Source organism: Pantherophis guttatus, chromosome 1 (genome assembly GCF_059756535.1).
Source record: "Pantherophis guttatus breed Tessera chromosome 1, ASM5975653v1, whole genome shotgun sequence".
NCBI classification, from domain to species: Eukaryota; Metazoa; Chordata; class Lepidosauria; order Squamata; family Colubridae; genus Pantherophis; species Pantherophis guttatus.
Genome location: NC_142063.1, coordinates 240,490,971 through 240,513,997, shown reverse-complemented (window position 1 = coordinate 240,513,997; position 23,027 = coordinate 240,490,971). Strand labels below are relative to the sequence as shown.

At 36.5% G+C, this 23,027-nt stretch overlaps 1 long non-coding RNA gene across 2 annotated transcripts in view; it reads right to left on the bottom strand.

The window, feature by feature from the left end:
* The window catches only part of LOC117660788 (uncharacterized), a 76,529-nt gene extending 58,517 nt beyond the window's left edge, over window positions 1-18,012 (bottom strand). For both annotated transcript variants that reach the window (XR_004589797.3, XR_004589796.3), the window contains exons 1-3: window positions 17,223-18,012; window positions 13,731-14,037; window positions 12,978-13,118 (exon numbers count right to left, since the gene is read on the bottom strand). This is a non-coding gene — a long non-coding RNA (uncharacterized LOC117660788). The remainder of the gene's footprint in view (window positions 1-12,977; window positions 13,119-13,730; window positions 14,038-17,222) is intronic.
* Between the last annotated feature and the right edge of the window lie 5,015 nt (window positions 18,013-23,027).

Genomic DNA, 23,027 nt, shown 5'->3' with positions numbered 1-23,027 from the left:
GATAATACAAATTTTTTTAAAAATCCCTTAAAATTATTAAATATTTTGGCCGAAACACAGACATGTGTTTTGGCCAAAACACAAACATGTGTTTCGGCCAAATATTTTGGCCGAAACACATCATGGAGAAAATCTATCTATATGGTTGCTAAGAGTTAACACAACAAAAAGGCAGGAGAATTATAAGTGAAATCTTGCCAAAGTAGGTGATGGGACAAAATGATGGGATGGATATTTCTTAAACTTTTTTGGTTCATTTTATTTCAAAATATGTTCATTCTATTCAATTTACCGGAAAGACAATCTCATAGCAAAAATGGAGCAGGATGTAAGGTATGATCTTTTCTCCGTTGAAAGAGATGCCAACATAAGTTTGAGCGAATCTCAGACTTCAGGCTTCCGTTTGGAATCCTAACATGGAACGATGATAAGGAAAAGTGAAAGTAGGAAAGAGCGATGGAATGAAAACCTCAAATTTGTTTCCATGGCTAGAGAAGGAAAATCAAACAAACCAACCTGATGGTGACAAGCACAACCACAAAAAAACCCTCTTCTGTACTTCATTTGTCCTTAAGGCTCCCGCGTGCAGCACCCTCAATTTTCATTGTAATCTGGTGACTCTTTATGTGTAACTTATATGAAAAGAACCACATTGATTGAAGCAGGTTTAACTCAGTAAAAAACCTATTCTGCTGAGATTGTCTGAGCTAGGTGATTTTATCAAGTTCTCTTTTGGTTCCATTTTCTCTCTCATCCCCATCCCCAAGGGAGGTGGCAGCCCAGCTTGCTGAGCAAATTGGCCTAAATTGAGTTCTTTCTCTGCCACAGACCAGCCTTGAAAACTTTATGCATTCTTTTCCTCCTATTTTTTCTCCCTGAATACCCACCGCCCCCCCCACCATTCCTTTTCCAATTAAAATGGAGAAGTTTGCACCGATACCTGCTCCAATTAAATGAATACTGCATTACCAGCCACACACTCCAGTTCTTCGTTACCCTCCCTTCATTAATTTTGCTCCTCTGAGGTTTCCTGGCTAACTGCCAAGGACTTATGGCACACGTTCAAAAATCTTGTACACTTGATCCCCTCAAAAATAATTCTTGGATTTAAGCAGCCGAGTCTTCAGACCCAGGACGAGAAACACGAGGAGGTGGTTCTGTAAGGAAGAGACCAAATGAAAGAATAAAGAAAAGTACTGAGGGGAAAGGAAGGTTAAAAAGCTCACACAACAGAAGCAAAGTTAAGAGAGGTTAAACTTCTGGGCTAATTGGTTTTGCTTCCTTTGATCCGAAGGGGTACAGTATTGTGTGCACCTGAAAGGTTTCCTGCCTGAAAGGTTTCCTGCTTTAGTTAGCAGCCTCCTCGTGCCCACAGGAAATGCATCATCTTCTTAACACCTCGGGCAAATTGGCTATCAAATTACACAGCAGCCAAGAAAAACCCAGGAAATCAGAGTCTTGAGCAGCTGCACTAAACTCTCTCACACGCGTGTCCAGAAAGCGTGAGAGATTCCCATCTAATTTTCCAACACAGCATAGCATAGCATCAACTCTTCTCATCTGACACTGGGAATAGCTAATGCCACGTTGAGCTGTCAGGAATGATAGCCATATTGTCAAGCCTGAAACAACAGAGAAAAGGCACCGTAGGCTTGGTGTTACCATTTCAAACAACATGAAGAAGAAGAAGAAGGCAGTGGGGGTGGAGGAACTTCCTGTCATAGAATAGATAAATTTTCCATATTTATCAAGGAGATGATTTGTTGAACAGATATAACTAGACATGTCTGTAGGCAGCCTCTACTAGTCTGTAATAGCAGGATGTTAACAGCACAGGTAATGTGTGTGACTGCAGGCCAAGATAGGCATCTAATAGAAGCTTTTGCACATGGATTTGGACTCGTTTATTTTTCTCTTTCCACTCTGTCTGAGAAGAAGAATTTCATGGTTGGTTTCAGTGAAACTACCCAGGAAAAGAATAGGAAAATGTGTCTTTGCAGTGTTTTCTGGTGGAGTGATAAAGAAAGATACATTGCTTTAAGGACAAATCAAAATGATTAGCCTTTCCATCACCCAACTTCCCTTCAATCCACAATTAAAAGTCAGCAATGATTATATGGATTGTGCAGAGTATTTCAGCATAGCAGAATGCTAAAATGGACATGTATATTTCTTTAAATGTCTACAGTACTCATACAGAACTGAATCAATAGGAAGGTATCCTGTCAAAGCCATGAGCATAGAATTGTCTCAGCCAATCGGTGATTGCTTCCTGGTCTGTAAACCATGCAATTTATTTATTATTAAATATGTATAATACGTGATTCTCAGTGACTATGGCAGAGGTCGGTTTCACATAATTTTACCACCGGTTCGCCATGCACCAAAAATGTGAGCACGCGCGGACGCTCCCTTCACTCGTGCATGCGTCTTCCACGCATGTGCATGGCTTTCCGTGCATGCGATTTGCTCATGCGCACAGCCTGCACGCATGCACACATCTTAGAAAATGTGGCTAAATAGAACGGCATAGTGCCAGAGTGGGTGGACAGGCCCACCCATGGGTCCCCACTACCGGTTCTCCCAAAGTGGTCCAAACCAGCTGAATACCACCACTAGACTATGCTTCATCCTGTACCCTGAGTTTTCTGCTGAAAAATAAATTCTTTTCCCCTCTGTAAAGAGAGAAAAAAAGCATGGTTGGGTACTATATTTGGCTTCGTTTATTCTATAATAAACTATAATTTCTCCCTAGTTCTAGGTTCGCTTCTCTCCTTGATTAGGAGCTCTCCTTCAGGTGCAATGGATGGAAATTAATACCACAAGGAAGAGAGTGCCGATGCTTAGGACAGAAACCAAAAATGGAAGCCTTACAGAAAGAGATCCAAGTTTGAAATAAGGAGTAATACCAATGCTATGAGTCTAGGAAAAGTTTATTTTTAGAGAGCGGGAGAGCAATTATTTGCAAAAGAATCACAGTGTAGATCTTTGGGCAGAATAGGAAACACACAATATCTTAACACTTATAAGTTTAATTGGTGGCATTAAAATCAGGAATTCCATCTTCACAGCATTCAGTTTAACATATCACTTAAACATCAAGTGGGAAATGTCAACAAGAGTGTTAGAACTACCAATTGAACACAAAGGGAAAAGTTAGTATTGGGAAAGACATATGGGTAACCTGAGATCTTTGCCATGGCTTTACTAGAGTAAATGATAAAATATGGCTGGTCAGGTAGAAAGCTTTATTTATGTTAATTTAGCATCTTATATTTGATCATTATTGCATCTACAAAGGAATTTGCCTACAACACCTTTTGAAAAACAGTTTGCATTTCTGTTATATTGGTTGCAAATCAGGGGTGAAATCCAGCAGGTTCTGACAGGTTCTGGAGAATTGGTAGCAGAAATTTTGAGTAGTTCAGAGAACCAGTAGCGGAAATTTTGAGTAGTTCAGAGAACTGGCAAATACCACCTCTGGCTGGCCCCCAGAGTGTGGTGGGAATGGAGATTTTGCAGTATCCTTCCCCTGGAGTGGGGTGGAAATGGAGATTTCGCAGTATCCCTCCCCCGCCATGCCCACCAAGGCACGCCCACAGAACAGTAGTAAAAAAAATTTGAATTTCATCACTGTTGCAAATGAATGTTTAAAAGTACCTCATCAATGAATCCATAGCTCAGATATACAACATAGTCCTTTCAGTCCAATTCTAGTCTGGAAAACACACTACTGTATTACAGCAATTAGCAGAAAATGCTTTCTCTGGACCACATCATTGTATTAGTTTAAAAGGTTCAAGATGTACTTTGTATGACTGCATACCAAAAGAAACTATGTGAGGGAGGGAAAGGGTTTTCCTACATATAAGAAATTATCATGGGGAATTCCAACCTAGCATGTTAATTTTCTTATATATAGGCTAGTTGTTCTTCCCACAATCAGAGAGATAAAGGCCGGGAAAAGCTTTATTACTCCTTTATTCTGAGTGTATAGACTGGGTCTCAGACAGGCTATTCAAATATAATGCTTAATTATAACTAAGTCTTAAACATTAAGAATAGGGAAAGGCCTTTCTGATAGAATGAATGGTCCATATTTATATCTTAATGCAAAACATCTGCGGTTCTCAATGACAGAGGAATGACAGAGGTCACTGAAGTTCGCAAGAAAGAAAGACAAAGGCCAGCTTCAAAACACCCAAAAGACATTTCATCAAACCAGTTCTGCAAATGTAGGCTGTGGCGTGAGACCTCTTTATAAGCAAAACACATTAAAAGATATCAGAATGGAAGAAACTTTCATCTGTGCTAAAACAGCATGGGAGAAATGAAAAGGGGGGGCAAGTTTTGTTTGACTCACCATAGAGTTCCTTTTGAGAGATTTAGGTTGAAATTTTCAAACACTTTGCCTATGGAAGAGAATATTTGTAGCTCAGGGTTGAACTGAGCCCACTTTGCTTAAACTTAACAAACTAGAATTTAACGAACTTATTTTGTCAGCTCCTGCCAGACCAATGAAAGCTAATAACAGTAAGCCCTGGAGTTACTGCAAATAATTTAATTATCAGGAATATCTTCAGCCAAGGCAGGACAAAACAATTATGAAAAGACATTCAAAATGAAAGCTACTATTAACTAGAGAAGGGAGCTGTGTGGTTGAAAAATCCATATAAGTAGTGTTGAACAATTATGTGTGAAAACATACATGCAAGTTTACTATTGCAGATAAATTCATTCCAACCACATTCCAAAATCTTTAGACCTGCATGCCCTAAGTTGAATTCCTAAAGTGGAATAAAGTTTTATGGAACGTGATAATATCTCTTGAAAAAGTTATTGATTACCAATGATATCTCATTCTTTTGCAGTAATTAGCTTTCTTCATGGTAGATGCACATCAACATCAGAAACAAGTACGCAATTCCAAAGGTTTCAACTACCTTAAACATGTTTTCAGAGAGGAAAAAGCCTAATCCTTGCATTTTAAAATGCATTATTAGTGTAGTAATTCAGAAAGGAAACCCAATCATTTTCACAACCATGTACAGTACAGGCAGTCTTTGTTTAATTACTGTCTTGTTTAGTGATCAATCATAGTTACAACAGTTATGAAAAAATAATATTGCAACCAATACTTGCATTTATGACATTTGCAAAGCAAAGGAAAATTGAAGTAATAGCATAAGCACAGTCATTGTAGGAAGAGCCATGACAAAAAGAAAAAAATCAAGGGGAATCTGGTAACACCTTTTCTGACTAATAAATGCTATTAAAGGTTTTGTGAGCTGCAACTGACAAAAGCTTATGCCTTTTAATAGCATTTGTTACTTGGAAAAAGCGCTTCCAGACCCCATGTCCTTTTTTGAAGTATCTTCTTTGTTTAAGAGACTACCTTATGCTACAGTATGCCAGGGCTTTATGCCAGGGCTGTCAAACTCCGAGTCCGCATGCCGTGGTAGTATTCAGCAGGTTCTGACCAGTTCTGGAGAACCGGTAGCGAAAATTTTGAGTAGTTCTGAGAACCAGTAAATACCACCTCTGACTGGCCCCGCCCCCATCTATTCCCCATCTGCCTCTCGAATCCCAACTGATCAGGAGAAAATGGGGATTTTGCAGTAACCTTCCCCTGGAGTGGGGTGGGAATGAAGATTTTACAGTATCCTTCCCTTGCCACACCCACCAGGCTATGCTATGCCCGCCAAGCCATGCCACACCCACCAGGCCATGCCATGCCATGCCCACCAAGCCACGCCCATAGAACCGGTAGTAAAAAAATTTGAATCCCACGCCCAGTTTAGTGAAGGGAAAAAAGTCCTGATATGTCACGTGATGCCGCCGTGACAACGTGAGTTTGACACCCCTGCTTTATGCTATCCTTTGTTTCTGGCTTTGAGGATTCTGTGGGAGTTTGAACTGCGCCTTTTAAAACAGCATCTTTAGTCTTTTAATGGTGGTGATTTCATGGACAGCATAATGAGTTCAATTTCCACCCCCCTCCTTTAAATCTTTCTTCTGTGTTCCTGTAGTGACTATTTTCAGAAATTAAGTAGGACTGGCCCTGGTTAGCACTTAGATGAGAACGCATCTGAGGATCCCAGAGCACCTGTCAGGATAGGAAGCTAGAAAAAAATGATCTCGGAAGAATATAATGACAAACTACTTTTCTAATTCTGTCAGGAAAACTGCATGAGTCTGCAATCACTGGGAACTGATCCATAGGCATCTTTACCTTCAGAAGTTAACCCGCCTTCAGAGCAGTGGTGGGATTCAGCCAGTTCGCACCACTTCGGGAGAACTGGTTGTTAACTTTCTGAGCAGTTTGGTGAACTGGTTGTTGGAAGAAATCATTAGGGCGGAGGACCGGTTGTTAAATTATTTGAATCCCACCACTGATTCAGAGCCACCAAGGAGCAATATTCCATCGTGAATATTGGACAGAAATCCATTGTGCACATCTTAGTAGAATTCTTTTAACTTAATACTTAATAACTCAATGGTTCATATTTTAATTGTTAAAATATTAATGGTTTTTGCTTTTGTATCATCCCTGAACCATAAATCACTCAAGCAGACAAGACCAGTGTTAAACTACCAAACTAAACACAGTGTTAAAACTAAGCAACCTTGCACACATACAGATGCTAGATCTTAAGAATCCTCAGCCATGTGCATTGCATGACTGCAGCCATTAAATCCCACATAATGAGCAACCTCACACAGAGAAGTCTCTTCTCTTCACACAATGCATTCTTGCTGGATTAGGCCTTATAGTCTTTATTCAGTGGCATCTATCATAACCGAGTAGCTAGAAAGAGAAATGAATAAAATAATGTCACTGGTATCCATTAAAGGGGAGGCTGCTCACACGAAACAAAGATGGTTGGGAAAGATGGGGGTCTTTTGTTTTATTTCCCCCTCCAAGCACAATGGTGAGCTATGCAAATGTGATAAATCTATGCAAATATTTCCAATATGAAACATTTCTTTTTCCGAGAGAAGGTGAATTAAGATAAGCAGAGATGGAATAGTGGTGGGTGGGAACTTTGCCTTTAGCCCGTCCAATAATTTCCTGTTATAAATGCACAATGTTTACTGTAATTCAAAGAAACATCATTGTGAAGTATGAAGGTGGCTTTCCAGAGACTGCAGCTGCAGACAAGATTCTGGGTGAAAAATTTTCCGTGCCAGATGAGAAAAAATTGCAATAATTTCCAATAACATGCAGAGCCTTTTTAGCACCTTTATTGCCAAAGCAATACTAAACAACCATGCTTGCCTTATAATAGCATTTCTGTAATGGTATTTTATAACAGAAATGCTATTATTACAGAAATTGTATTATAATAGTAGCATTATTATTGCAGAATCTCTTCTATAACAGAAGCACTGAATATGCCCATTTGTATCGCAGAAGATGAAGGTAAACTTTATGCTTCTATCGTGTTATAAATCTCTTTGCTTTTCTGATTAATATGACAGGCTCAGCAATCTTTTTCTCCCAAACTCGAATACTCTATCAAAAATGACCAAGAAGTAGTTCCACTCAGAAGTATTTTAAAGCTGTGTTCCTAGACAAAGAGATCTGAAAAGAGACCCTGCTGGTTTTATTTGAACTTGCTTCTCTGTAGGCATGAATAGATTGTGCTGAAAAATCCTTGTTTATAATTGTATTAATCAAAAACCTAAGCCACAGTAATATGTCAGCCCCAACAGGTAGGCCGGACCAAGAAATCAATTTCACACAAAGGCTAAAACTATTTTTATTGATTTAATCTATAGTCTTGCCAGACTGATTGTGCTGTACATCTTCCTCTTCTTTATAATCCAGTGAATTAGGCCATTGCCTGAACCATTTCTGAATAATATCGTGTTTGTTATGTAATGAATACATATAGTTGTGTTAAGCCCTGCTAAAGTGAAACTAACCTTTAGGCGACCCTAACTGTTAACTTCAACTGTTTTGGAGGGAAACTTAGAACATTCATATTTGGGCGAGCTTTTTCAAGTATTATGATTGGTTGAGGCCCTGTGGGCCCTGAGTATAAATTACAGGAATTTGCCTGTTGTTCAGCAGTTCCAGTTGAGTCAATAAACGCTGTTGTATCTATGCTATCTCTTCTTGCCTACTGTAGCCCACAACATAATAGTGTTGGTCTGGATTTCAAAAATGTTGCAGCCCCGTAAAAGGAGGCAAGGAACATATTGCCACATGTGGTGGCTATGCCCAGATGCAAGGAAATACTGGTCAAAGATAAGAAATTGGCTAGAGGAAATTACTAAACAACAAATAGATCTAATACCAGAACTATTCTTATTAGGTATATTAAGGGGAAATTATAATAAAAAAATTCACTATATCATATTACACATAATAACAGCAGCTAGAATCATCTATGCATAATACTGGGAAAATGATAGTACTCCCTCGGATGAAATGGTGATTTTTAAAAAAGTGTTAGAATGTGTGGAGATTGGCAGGCTAACAATGGAAATAAAAGAAAGAAGTGAAACAGAATACTATTTGATTTGGGACACATGGTTTAACTGGTTAGAGAATAGAAGCAAAGAATAAGAATGTAAAAGTAAATTAAGATGTGATAATAAAGGGTAATATAAAAGGTATGTAACTGCAATATTGATACATTGTATAGAATAGATATGTACACAAAAGGAAAGGAAGAATAATGAAAATAATTTGTACATACTTAGGAGATATACTGATACCGGAATGCTGTAAAGATCGAAATTGTGATATAAAATGAAGAAAACTGTTTAATAAAAACTATTTTTTTAAAAAAAATGTTTCAGCTCCTTTTGCCTTAGATAATAGTTCCTGCATATCTCCATCAAGGTTATCTTCCTTACTATGTACATAAGGCATGGGGGAGTTGAATAACAAATGCAGTGCCATGAAGCAAGCTTTGTATCTTTTTTTACAGGTATGATGATATCACATGCACATACAAAAGCAGAGCGTGATACCATGTTTATCATTCTAGCAAAATCAACAAGGTCTGGTGGATGCACATGCTAGATTAGAGAATTTTAACATTATTCTTTCAGCCCAAAAATAAAAGGACATTCTAAGCAAGCCCTAGTCATCTCCTCTATATTATACTGGTGGCCAAAATTAGGCATTGGCAAGAGTTTGCCTTTTTCTACTCTCTAAACTTTAGTTCAGGAGATCCATCCATCATTATGGTTCATTCACAACATTAACTAGGGCTTCTTTGCCCTGTCATGCATATCACAGGAAGCTATGGTTTGTGTCTTAATCAAATCTCAACTGGTTGGGTTTGCATGGACCACTAAACCATAAACCATGGTTTTCAAATCATTTTCTCCTTTTATTTATATATCAGTCTGCATCCCAAAGGAGAAAGTAATCACAATGGCTTTGATAATATATCTTGAAATGCCAAAGCTAAACATTTTGCATTATGGCTGAGCATTATGTGCCCAAAACTAGCATCTTGTACCACCCATGTGCTCTTGAAGAATAATTTCTTCCATAGTTTTTTGGTCTCATTTTGTCTAGAGTTTAATTTCTACCACCAGGGGCTTTAATTTTTTTTTGGTAGGGTTTTATATTTCTTTAAAGCAAAATGTAAAAGCTCCTGGTCAAGACACAAAGAATTGAAGGCATACATTTTCATTAGATGCAGTGATAAAATGGTTCTGACAAAATGATAGCTGACTGTGTCAATATTATTTACTTCTAGAATAAACTAAAAATGACTACAATATGCTTTCTTTAAAAAAAATTGAGAAAATGTAACTCTGAACACTGTAAAATGATTTATCAGAACTCTTATATCCATATCAGCTACATTAATAGACATTTCACCCCCATTCAATAAAATGTATATTGCTTTATACCAACCCTAAAGAATACCTACCAGAATTTCCCTATATATGTAGAAAATGAATAAGTAAATTTAAGTCTATAAGACCCAACTGTTTTTATTAAAGTTATCTTGTATTACCTTCAGTACTCTAATTCAAGTGCAGGAAAAAAGAAAAAAAGAAACTAAGAACCAAAGCTAGTAGCCTTTTTAACATTAAAATAAAATTTTATATACTTCTAAGTTGATGCAATCAGATTTATAGCATCTGGTTAAGATACAGCCTATGAAACAGTAAAGTGAAAAAATTCAATAAACTCATATCTTCTCCAGGCAATTCTACTTTTTTTCCCCCCGAACTATCATGAGAAAGTTCTCTGTGTTTGCATAAAATAAACTTCTTGTATTGATTTCAAGTAACAGAGCTTAAATTTTCTTCTTCATTTGCAGTGAAAAGATATTAGAAATCTTAATAGTAATTACAAGTAAAAATTAAGAATTGCTTGTTTTCCAGCTTTAACAGATGTGACAACTGCACAGCACAAATCATTTTCTAAAATGATTTCATGGGAGAAGAGGATCAGTGATATGTTGTTGAATTTCTAATTGGATCCCTAAATGATATTTGCTTCTTGTGTATAGGTAACTCCAGTAATTTTCCAAAGTATTATAAACTCCAAGTCTTATGGAAGAAAATAAGGATACTTCTCTGCATCAGGAAGAGGGAAGATATGAGATCTGCCACCCCAAGTTGAGATGTGCCAGACTATGATAAGGCCAACAAAATTCAGATTTAAAAGTTCTGAAGTAAACTATAGACAATCCTTGACTTACGACCACAATAGAGCCCAACATTTCTCTTAAGTGAAACATTTGTTAAATGAGTTTTGCATCGTTTTACGACATTTTCATTTCATTTACATTTTCTTTTCTGCCACAATTGTTAAGTGAATCACTGAATTTGTTAAGTTAGTAAGACAGTTATTAAGTGAATGTGGCTTTCCCATTGAATTTGCTTGTCAGAAGGTTACAGAAGGTGATCACGTGACCTTGGGACACAACAGCGGTCATAAATATGAGTCAGTTCCCAAGCATCTGAATTTTGTCCATGTGACCATGGGACTGTTGCAACCGTCATAAGTGTGAAACATGGTTATAAATCCCTTTTTTCCTGTTGTAACTTTGAACGATCACTAAATTAACTGTTATAAGTTGAGGACCACCTCTACAGAATTCAACTGCATATAAACAAAAGTTTGCTCTAGATCAGGGCTGTTAAACTCATGGCCCATGGGCCAGATGTGTCACGTGCTGGCCACGCCCATGCCTAATTTAGCAAAGGGGGAAAAAAGTCCCGATATGTCATGTGACGTTGCCGTGACGCCGTAAGTTTGACAGCCCTGCTCTAGATGAAAAAGCAATAGAAAGAGATTGGGCAAGTAATTTCTCCATAAGCCATTTGCAAGTCCAAGAATCCTTATTTTGTAGTTCCTGGTTGCAAAAAAATGAACAAATATATTGTATCAGATTTGTATGTGTGTGTAGCATTTCTTTGCATGATTGAACCCTGATTAATCAATTTCTTCTTCATTCTCATTCACACAAAGTATCTTTCACACAATCACTAGAAAAAATTAGAAGGAGGCCTCCTAATGCCAAAGATTTGACCACAGTCAGCATCAGTTTATAGCCTTTGAAATGACTGTATCTATTTGGGTGGCATTAATATATTTATTCATGTATTTATTAGTAAAACTAGCTAAGCCCATTTAACCTGAGTTGTACAATTAAGCATTCATTAAGCATTATGTTATTTTCTGGAAATAGTTTCCCAATGTATATTTCGATTTGGTTCCTTTTATCAATATCCTCCAATGGCAGTTGCAAACCTATGAGCCATCTATTGAATTTCTATATGGCAATAGTAAAAGCGACTTACGTTAAAACTATAATTAGAAGTTATGGTTAATGCAGTATCATATGGTAGCAACTTCTGGTAACTTTAATAAAAGTTGCAGCAAGCAATTATCTTATTCAACTTTCAAATTTTAAAAGCAAGATACAGGGAGACTAGCAATACTATTTCACTGGAGTAATATGTTTTTCATTCTTAATCAAGCTGCCTACACACCAATAAAGATTGGCAATTAAAAACAACAACCACAACTTGCAATACCCATAACCTGACATTTTTAGCACCTTGCTGAAATAATTCATCCAGCAGCCAAGCAGAACATTTTTAATTTCACTGAGGGTGGAAGGTTTCCTGAAAAGTTCACTAATCAAACCAATAAGAAAGAGAAACAATGAGAAGGTGAAAAAGAAAGATTTGTTGATAAAACTTGACAGTTTGCATGAAACATAAGCAAGGTTGAAAGTAATAAATAAAGCCAATTAGTGGACCATCGGATAGAGACTCCTTTCTGAATCACAGTGATAATTCTGAGCAGTAAGGAGAATATGAGAATGGTGAACTAGTAATAGCTCGTAATTTAGAAAAGAAAAAGTAAAGGAAGGGACAAAGTTGAGATGGAACCAAATATTTTATATGAAATTATAAAATAATGTAAATAAATTTGGATTAGCATTTGCCAACCATGTCTATCTCCAAGTCTTAAAGATCTGAGTCAAGGATACATACACATGTGTAAAATGACTCCAATATAAGAGAGTACATTTAGCTTGGGGTTGAACTTTGGAGACCTTGATTCTTTGCTTGCAAACATTTCATTACCCAAGTAGGTAATATAATCACTGCCAATGAGTGTGTTGTTTGCTCCCTATTTTTATACAGTAGCTTGCCCTCCCAGTATTGGTGGGGGTGTGGTTTTCTCCTTGGTAATTCCTTAATTAGGATTCTTGTTTTCTGCTTGATTGATCCCTGGTGTAAATTCCTGCTTATCTGGGTGCTAGCTGCAGGAGAAGATATGTTCTGGTCTTTTTTGCTTCCTTCTTAGCTTTTTTATTGTCTCTTTTGAAGAGTATGCTAATGTAGTTTATTCAAATATTCTTTACTTTCCTTTGACCTCAGGTTTTCACAACAAGGTAAGTCTTCAATAGCAAATATATTATTTTAACATGACTTTTCAAACATTTTGAAACCGCATCTTAATGTTATGATACACTTACACTATTGTGTCCATTCATCTGTCATTATATGCAAGGCTGGTTTTGGAAGATCCTTGGAAAAAGATGTCTTCAATGTGACTCTAAGGCCTTGACTCTTTTTTTTTCTCATTGATGCCCTTGATCTCTCCTTTCTGCACTAAACTACACAACATTCAACAGGAAAATACAAGGCAAATGATAAAGATGCAGAAGATCATTAAGAAAAGACAAGCTTCTTTATCTCATCTTATGAAAGCTTTTACAAAGAAAATCACAAAGTCTGCATGCTAATTTACAAGGGAATAAATTGGTTTCTAAGGGGAAAGAGTTCAGATTCTAAAATTCTTATAACCACAATGTATGCTACTCAATAAATCTTGCTAAAGAAAACTTTGATAGAATTATATTTGGGAAGAATAAGGATTTGCTGAAGACCCTGATATAATAACTCCCCAAAACTGTTTCTTTGTAAAACTTTTATCTATTGGCTCAGGGACCCCAAATAATTAGAATAAAGTACTAATTATTCCTTTTCCAAACAAAAAGAGAAATGTTCTTAAGTATACATCCTGTAGGGGCACAAAGCATCCAGGCAATCTTTCTTTAAAAGATAATGTGATTTAAAAGCCCGTGCTTTAGATTCATTTGTGTAGTGAAGAATTATTCTGCTAGCTCTCACTTTTAACATACTTCTTTCATCCCAATCCACACTGTACTTCAATTGCATTAGGACTTTGCAAAGCTTGGGAAAGACTTGCTTTCCAAACTGCCTACCTCTAAAGCATCAAAACAGCTGTGTCTCTTAATGTCTATGGAGATTCTCAATCATCCAGGTCATGGTTGTCCCAAAGGTGCTTTTTCAAGACGGAACTGGACTTTCTGGTTTTTCTCTGAAGATGTTTCGCTTCTCATCTAAGAAGCTTTTTCAGCTCTGACCGGATGGTGGGGAATGGAAGGATTTATACTCATTGCAGCTGTGTCTCTTGCAAAACTCACATATGCACAGCCACCTTGCTCCTTGCAGAAGTGTTGCTTGTACATGCACAGAACATGTGCAAATAACCAAGATGGGGCAAGAGCTCTGCAAAAGTCATAAATACTTGAATGTTTCCTTCATACTAATACACTTTGCAAAGCATCTTTTTTAATCCTTTCCACAGTCCAGTTCTAGGAATAAATGAGAATATAGAGAGAAACATGCCTCAAAGGTTTCATAAACTAATCAACGCATGCTATGCTTCTGACTTACAGTACTAAATCTATGATGCTAACAGATTATGATATATGTATTTATTGCCATATCCCGGAATGCTAGAAAATTAAAAAGAAATGAAGCTGTAAATGAAAAGGCTGCTATAGATTGATTTCTTAGAAGTGATGTATGTGATGGAAGTGATTAGCTTTAACTGATCTTCTTAAGGAACGTAGAAGAATAATTCATTATAATGGCTCAGAAGTGCAATTAGTGAACTATAGTGTAGATAGTGCGGCTGTTCATAGATCTGCCCATAAGAGTAATTATATTTTGAAAAGTACTTAGTGAAAAATTGATTGAATTGCTCTTATGGGCATAGATAATAGAGATAAAATGTGTAAACAAAATTTGCTATTAATATGTTGTATGTCCAATTTATGTTATGTTTGATGAAACATTTCCATAATGAGTAATCATTTTTGTGGTAGAATTTTAAGCAATCTGGCTTGTCTGCAGCAGCTATTGTCATGTTGTCATCTCAAAACTTTACTCTGCCAGTTCCATTTATATGATACTGCCTATTACCCAGTCATAAAATAAACTGGTCAGATTCCCACTGAAGATGGAAGTCTCACCATTTTTGTATCCCTGGAATTCTCAGTTTTCCAAGTAGATATATTTCATTATGTAAACAAGTTATCCACTATTCATATTCAAAAAATGTACTGTGTTTAAATCAAGTTAGACTAATTAGCTTGAAAAATGTAGAGAGCTGGGATTTATCTAGATGTGGCATTTGTCTGTTGTTCAGAAAAAAATGACAAAAATGGATTTTTAAAAATTCAGAATAAATTCAAAATCAAAGCGACATTCAATATAATCAGAAATTAATGGCAACCAGTTTTAAAATATATTTTTTTAATATTTATAAAGGATTGAAATAAACAGACCCTGAAAGGCTCCAATTAAAAAAAACATGCTTAATTTAATGCTTAAATTTATTTAATGATTCAGCATTAAAATTCATTTATTGTTAAAGGGGAAGCACATTTTACAATTTTACAATCAACCAAAAGTTGCAAAATAGAAAAACCTTCCTTAAGTCATTGTCCTTATTTCTCCAAGCAAATTTCAAGGTTATGTAAAATTTTTAAATCAATACAATATTCAATAATAACACAGAACTAAAAGGGAAAAAAGCAGAAGAGAAATTACAGTCATAAGGTCAGCAGAAAATAAATGCTCTCTAGTTGGTATAGAGCTCAGAACACAAGCAAACATTTGTCTCTTCTTTCCATCTCTTGAAATTCATTGGAAAGCAAGAATGAAAATATATTACTTTAATACAATATTTAATATCCTGTTCCTATGCATTTCCAGCCTCATAGCTCACAAAAGTCCACCAACACATCCTCATAACTATATCACACTCACTGTCTGTTCAAACAATGCTTCAAGGTAGCTTGGGGGATTCTTGGTAGTGTGCTAGGATTTTAGGATTGTGAAGAATTGGAAAGAGTGTAGAGAAAAGCATCAAAGATGACAAGAGGCGTGGAGGCAAATCTTATGATGGACAATTAAAGAAATTTGGAATGTTTAGCCTAAAGAAAATCCTTTGAACTCTGGTGTTGGCAAAGACTCCTGCGAGTCCCTTGGACTGCAAGGTGATCAAATTGGTCAGTCCTAGAGGAGATCAACCCTGACTGCTCTTTGGAAGGCCAGATCCTGAAGATGAAAGTTAAATACTTTAGCCACCTAATGAGAAGGAAGGACTCACTGGAGAAGAGCCTAATGCTGGGAAAGATTGAGGGTAAAAAAAGAAGGGGACGACAGAGAACAAGGTGGCTGGATGGAGTCACTGAAGCAGTAGGTGTGAGCTTAAATGGACTCCAGAGGATGGGAGAGGACGGGAAGGCCTGGAGGAATGTTGTCCATGGGGTTGCAGTGAGTCAGACACGACTTCGCAACTAATAACAACAAAGCCTAAAGAAGGCTACACATGATAGAGTTTTGCAGTACTTGAAAGGTTGTCCCAGAGAAGAGGATAGGGATTTTTCTCCATAGTGTCTGAGGACAGAACCCAAGCCAATGGCTGGAAGTTTTACAAATAGTCCAAAAGTTGGGGGGGGGAGGTGTTTCCTGACAGTACATGTTATTAGGTAGTGAGAAGCATTCATCCTGAAAACATTGGAGATTTTAAAGCAAATATTGGACAGCGTTGTTTAGGATGATTGGAGGATTCCTGCTCTAAGCTAAAACATCGTTAAGATAGACCAACAAGTCATATCATCTTCTCAGGGATTCCTAGACTGGTCAAAGAAACTCCACATCATAGGGATTCAAATACTTCCCTCTTATTAAGGTCAAAGATAATAATCTATGACATGATAAAACATTCTTCTAGATTTCCTCCTTAAGAGAATCCAAGAGTTCATGTAAATGATGACACAACATCCACACACCGAGTGGCTTTATCCAATTCTGTCCCAGGCCTTGCCCCCATCTCTTTCTTTCCTTCCTGCTAGCTCCCCTGCTCTCATTGTTACGTCCTGTCTATTTCATACAAAGCTACCACTTTCCTTTTCTGTTTGTTTCCTGTCATCAGACCTGGAATTCCCTTGTTGGTTCACACCCCAGCTTTATCACTCTAAGGATATCATCTCTTGCTAACAGTAGACCTGAAAAACAACATATTTCTTCAAGGAAAGAAAGCAGAAACCAAACCATTTCATTATATAACTAAAGTTTATTACTTTATATTTTGGGAAATTGTTATTTTGTATTATTAAAATGCTGACATATTACATTATTTTGCTTGTGCTTCATTGTCAGCAGATTCAGGCAACCATAAGAAAGGGAAAAACAGAATATGCTACAAATGAAATCAAATGAAATTTATTGGTGTGGTTAAAAGGCCCAAACTAGACATGCAGTATGGAACAACTATTTTTCAGACAAAAACTCACTCTGCAGACAGTAAATTCCACTGGACCAAATGACATGTACTTCAGTTTGAATATGAAAAGAATGGTACTATCAGTCAGAACTGTACTATACGCAGCATTCCTTACCTTCAAAAGTAGGTTGCATAAGAAGTAGAATACCCAATGAAAACTTCTTTCTGGATTATATTGCTTTATATTGCTAAGGAGGGAATAAATTCCCTTTTCACACTGTCTTTACCTGTGTACAAAGATGACAGCGGAAGAAAAGAATGTTATCTTTACTACAGGTTCTCTCCAAAGGAAATCTTTCAGACATCATATATGTGTTCACAGGCCAAAGACTTGCAACTTGAAGTTATATAATGTAAAAGAAAGTTTATTACATGGCCTGCCATTTGTGCAGGCAATTTTTTTTGTGTGATGAATGCAGGAAAGGAATGGTCAAGGGGGTAGATACTTCATACAACTTCCTTGATACATGCTTGTGCTATCCCGTGGGAAAAATCTCTTTAGGAGCAGTTTTTTTTTCTTCAGTCCCTGAAACATAGATTATCATCTTTTCTATATTTTAATTGAAACACCGTTGTTTATATATGTTAAATGCCTTTCCCAGTTTTTCTACTCCCCCTTTGTTTTCATCCTGTTTTAATTTAAACTTTTATCTCTAGTTTGTTCCTCTTCTATTGATTCTTTTTTCCTTATTTTATTATCTGCTATTTTCCCCTTATCTTTTGACTTTCCTCATTTTCTGTTTTTTCTTTAATTATTTCAAGTTAAACCCATTTTATGTTTTCTACAAAATTCATTCCAGACTAATTTTATTGTCCACTGTCTTAACTAGGAACTCTTAAATGTTCCTCTAGTATTCATCCAGGTTACAATCCAGTTACAGGATTCCTAATCCTTGTGATTTACTGGGAACCCACATGTTGCTAAATACGTTGTTAACCTCTGATTTAACAAGGAGTAGCTTTGGGGTTCATAATTAAATCAGCAGACACAAAGATAATTTTGAACTGTTACTGTAATAAATTTGTACTTTATTATGTTGTGTTGTGCTATGCTATGCTATGCTATATTTGACTGCAGATGGTTGGACTTTGAAATAAAATACAACGTGGTAAGCTTTACAGAATATTCTTCCATCGATCTCAAGCGGCTTTCATGATAAATTAACAAATGAGCTCAAAGCCCTGGAAGTAAGAACACAACACTCTTAAAAATATTATTCACATATTGCCTTACAAAATCTAGTAATGCAAAGTATCTCACATTTAGTTGCAACAGATTCTGTGAGAAAAGATGGAGAAAATTTAACTTTCTATTTTTGATTATGTCAACAACTTCAGCTTTGTTTTGTTTTTATTTAGAATAATTGTTCACTGGGATGAGAATATGAGAGAAATCTATACTTGCTCGCTCTTCACTCATGCAAATATATTACCTGATCAGAATTGGAGATATAGAGATATATCTATAATATCAGAGATATCATAGTTTCAGAAACTCCATCTTCAAATTTTGAGTTATGGCCTAGCTTCTCATGAACATGACTGCTGTTTATTTGCTTCCACTTTGGCTTTTCTGTGTGAACTTGGTTCCCCCACCCCTTAGATTAGTTCAGAGTTTTCCATCTTTGTTAGGTGACTTGCTTTCTTTTTTTGTTCAATGTTATCTCTGTCTTTTGCCTTGATATAAGATACTTTTTACCTTTTTGTTTCTTAACCTATTTTTTTATGCTAATGATTAGGATTCAGAGATCTGTAAAAATTTTGTTTTCCTTGTGATTGTTTACTGGTATGTGAGAAAAGGCTTGAGAGACAGGAGAAAGAAATGCTGCCTAAAGAATGTAGAGAGTGTAGAGAGAATGTAGAGGAATGTAGAGAGGCCCACAGATGCATAGTGGGCAGAGAAAGATGTTCAGAATGGACCTCTCCTAACTTCTCAGACTATAAAGAAGACAGTGGGAGATTTGTACTTTCAGACTTTCCCAGATTCTTTTAATGTAGCCTTACTATAAAGTAAAATTAGTTCTAAATCTGGTCATCTTTCCTGTCTGGTCTTGGCAGATTGCCAGGCCACATACCTCATGTTTAAAATAGAGAGGCCTTGTGATTAATGCCCACATGTTTTTATGGTGAAGGTTCATATTTTGACTCTATTCAGGCTATGCTTGGAAGCCATGTAATTCTTTCCAGTCTCTATTTGTATGTTAAGCTTGGGTTTCTTGCTCTGTTTGGATTTTAGCAAATATGTATGTTAGACAATATTCTATCCAACTAGACATTATTATTGAAAATGCTATTCCATTTCGCTTTTCATTCTTTTCCATAGCTGTACCTTTATACCTGGGCTTCAGTATTTCCTCTTTCTTCTAATATACTGTTTGATACCTAGGCAGAAAGTAAAAACTTCTAGTGTTAGAATCATTTCATAACGCTAATAAGAGCCGTGGTGGCGCAGTGGTTAGAATGCAGGCTACTTCTGCTGACTGCAGTTCGGCAGTTCAAATCTCACTGCCTCAAGGTTGACTCATCCTTCTGAGGTGAGTAAAATGAGGGCCGAGATTGCTGGGGGCAATATGCTAACTCTGTAAACTGTTTAGAGAGGGCTGTAAAAGCACTGTGTGTGAAGCAGTATATAAGTCTAAGTGCTATTGCTTTTTAAATGTGCTCTGTTCATCAGAAAAAAGGAATTGTCTTTTCATGTATATTCAAGGTTAAATCCCAAAGGTGCTCTTCTAAAAGGCAACTGGATTTTGTTTTGTTCCCTTGAAAATGTTTCGATTCTCAACCAAGAAGCTTCATGTTCTTGGATGAGAAATGAAACTTCTTCAAGCAACAAGAAAAAAAAGTCCAGTTGCTTTTAGCAAAACAACTTTGGAACAACCATGACCTGGATGATTGAGAATCTCCATAGACATTCAAAGTTAAGCAAATTCTTCATTATTTTTCTATTAATTACAGAAATTGCTAAAGCATGATCATGTGTAACAGAGAATAGGAGACAACAATTCAGATATGCATATTCTCAGTATATGTTCCATGGATATGCACTGTTATGGTCCTTTGAGACCCAATTCAGATTCATGTCCTGAGTCCTGATACAAAGAAATATGCCAATGTTTTTTGCAATGCTGCATATATTTTTTTTGTCTGTAACTATCTGTAGCAGGGAATGAAAGTTATCAACTGCTTAAATAATAAAATTTTAGCATGTTTTGGTATACCATTTTTATATAATTCTAATAACTACAAATATAGTTTATTTGTGATTGTGTGTAACTTGGTTAATATAGTAACATTCATCAAATCTATACATAGCATTTCCACTTATTTTCTAAAACTGGATTTTCTGACTAAGAACACAGCAGATGAATAAAGTGTTTAAATAGAATAAAGAATAAGTGTTTAAATTGGAATAAAGTGTTTAAATTATTTCCTGTATTAAAATGATCACTGAGTTTATTTCAACTTGAAACAATATAATAACAATGATCAAAAAATAAGATGCTTGAAGTGTCTTTTATTCTTTTCTAAAATTCTTTTTAAAAGTTTCAAAAATTGGTTGCTTGTTTATTAAATTATAAACTATCTTCCTCCAAAGGCTCTGAGGGGTGTACAAGTTATACCTTGTGAAGAAACAAATGAACAGGAATTGGCCTGTTATTAAAAAATTGCACAAATATGACTCCATTGTGCTTAGACCTAGATACTAGAATGAGTAACACTGCTTTCAAAGGGATTATTCTTTTACTAAATATAGGTTATCATGATTGGATTTTAGAATGGGAGAGCCAATACAATTCTCAAGGTTTCCAAAATAGAAAATACCCATTTTTCTTCTTATGTTTAAAATACATTTGAAGTTCATAAAGTCTTTGAAACAATGGTGAAATCTAAAATTTGTTACTAGTGGTTCTGTGGGCGTGGCTTGGTGGGGGGTAATGTGACTGGGTGGGCGTGGCCAATTTTTAAAAAAACTTTTAAAACCATTTTTTTTTACAACCTCTTCGCCGAAGAGGTTGTAAAAAAATGCTTTCAAAAGGCTCTGACGATCCCAGCTGAATTGCCTGATCGTCAGAGGCTTTTTTTTCTTTTAAATGCCTCTGCCAATCAGGCAATTCAGCTTGGATTGTCAGGCATCGTCTTGGATCATCAGCTTGGATGTCAGCTTGGATCGTCAAACTCAGCTTGACAATCAGGCAACTCAGGCAAATGCCTCTGATGATCCAAGTTGAGTTCCTTATCATCAGAGGCTTTTTTCTTTTAAATGCCTCTGACAATCCAAGCTGAGTTGCCTGATTCGCAGAGGCTTTTTTTAAAAAAGAATTTAAAAGAAAAAAAAGCCTCTGATGATCGCGCGGCTCAGCTGGGCATTGTGGGGGGGGGCAGGGATTTTTGCTACCGGTTCTCCGAACCACCCGCCTCCATTGCTACCGGATCAGGTGATCCGGTCCAAACCGGGAGCATTTCACCCTTGCTTTGAAATAACTTTTTGTTTATTTAATTTTAGAGGCCAACGGACTACAGATGTCTCTGGGCTGCTTATACTTTAAAAGCAAGAACAGTAATACTTGATAAACAGGCCATAGGCATCCAGAAGAAAAGAGAAACCAAACAAAGCAACCAAACAAAAACAACAACAAAATTTACAGGCTTAACAGCCACCCACCCAAAGCCTGGGAAAACAGCCAAGTTTTCAAAGACTTTCAGAACATTTTTAGGGTGGGAGCTGTGCAGAGTTCTGGATAGATACTATTCCGGAAGGCAAGCACCACTACAGAGAACGCACCCTTCCTACATCCCAATAAATGGCATTGCTTAATTAAGTGGATCATTCTATCTGATCTTACTGAATGAGCAGAAACTATGGAAACTAGGCAGTACCTCAAACAATCATGTATTACATGTCAGCTCATGGCTCTGACCAGGATTTCTGGGAGTTGAAGGCTGACACATTTAGCTGGCACCAGACTGGGTAAGCACAGCATAGGTCTTACGAAAACAAATTCTACTTACTAATATAATGAACACAAGTTATTTGAATGGATATTTTTAATCTGATTAATGAACACTTTGCAAGCATTCTATTCAAATCACTGCACTTTGAAAAGATTAATGCTGGACACAGTATGGTTCTAATGTTGAAAGTGTGAAAACAAGCATAATTGTTGTGGAAAATCCCAAGAGCAAACTTTCAACTTAATATTATATAAATATATACTAGCAAAATCTTCCCTGTGGCTAATTTCAAATGTATTCAGACGGTTAATTTGCTGAACTAGATTATTTAATTCTGAAATACACACTCTGCCCAAGTCATTGTTTAACATGCATGATTTTAAAAGTATCTCATGAACAAATGTGACATATAAAAAGATGGGCGATTGATCAAGATGAAAATTAATGTTTGTACCAGTGGCAAAAATCTTTCAGTTTTAGACCCACAGGAGCCATGGTACAAATTAATTGTTTCTGTGATTCTAAGATCTTCATCAATCAGATGTAAATTACACTATGCATGATTGGCTGCTTTCCCCCTTTTTAAGTCCCTGTAGAGAGCTATTGGCTGCCAGCTGGTACAGAAGCAGAGCTAAATAGTTGCCTAGTTGATGCTGCCTTGGGAAGAGACTCAGAAACCCAGAGGAGAGGGTATTCACTGTAAAGGGAAAATTAAGAGCTAATTAATTCAAGGAGATGCAGTGGCATCAACATCTATTACATCTCATAAATGTATAGAATATATCTCACCCAGCTCCCCAGCAGTAGGTGCAAACTCTTCATACATATTTTCTGCATAATTTGGACACCACATTCAGGTATATGTAATCCCAGACTACAGCACGTGCCAGCATAAAAAAAAAATCCATTTATAAATTCTGCTCCCTCCCTAAAGGCTAATTAGCCTACCTAACCTGACATACTGCAA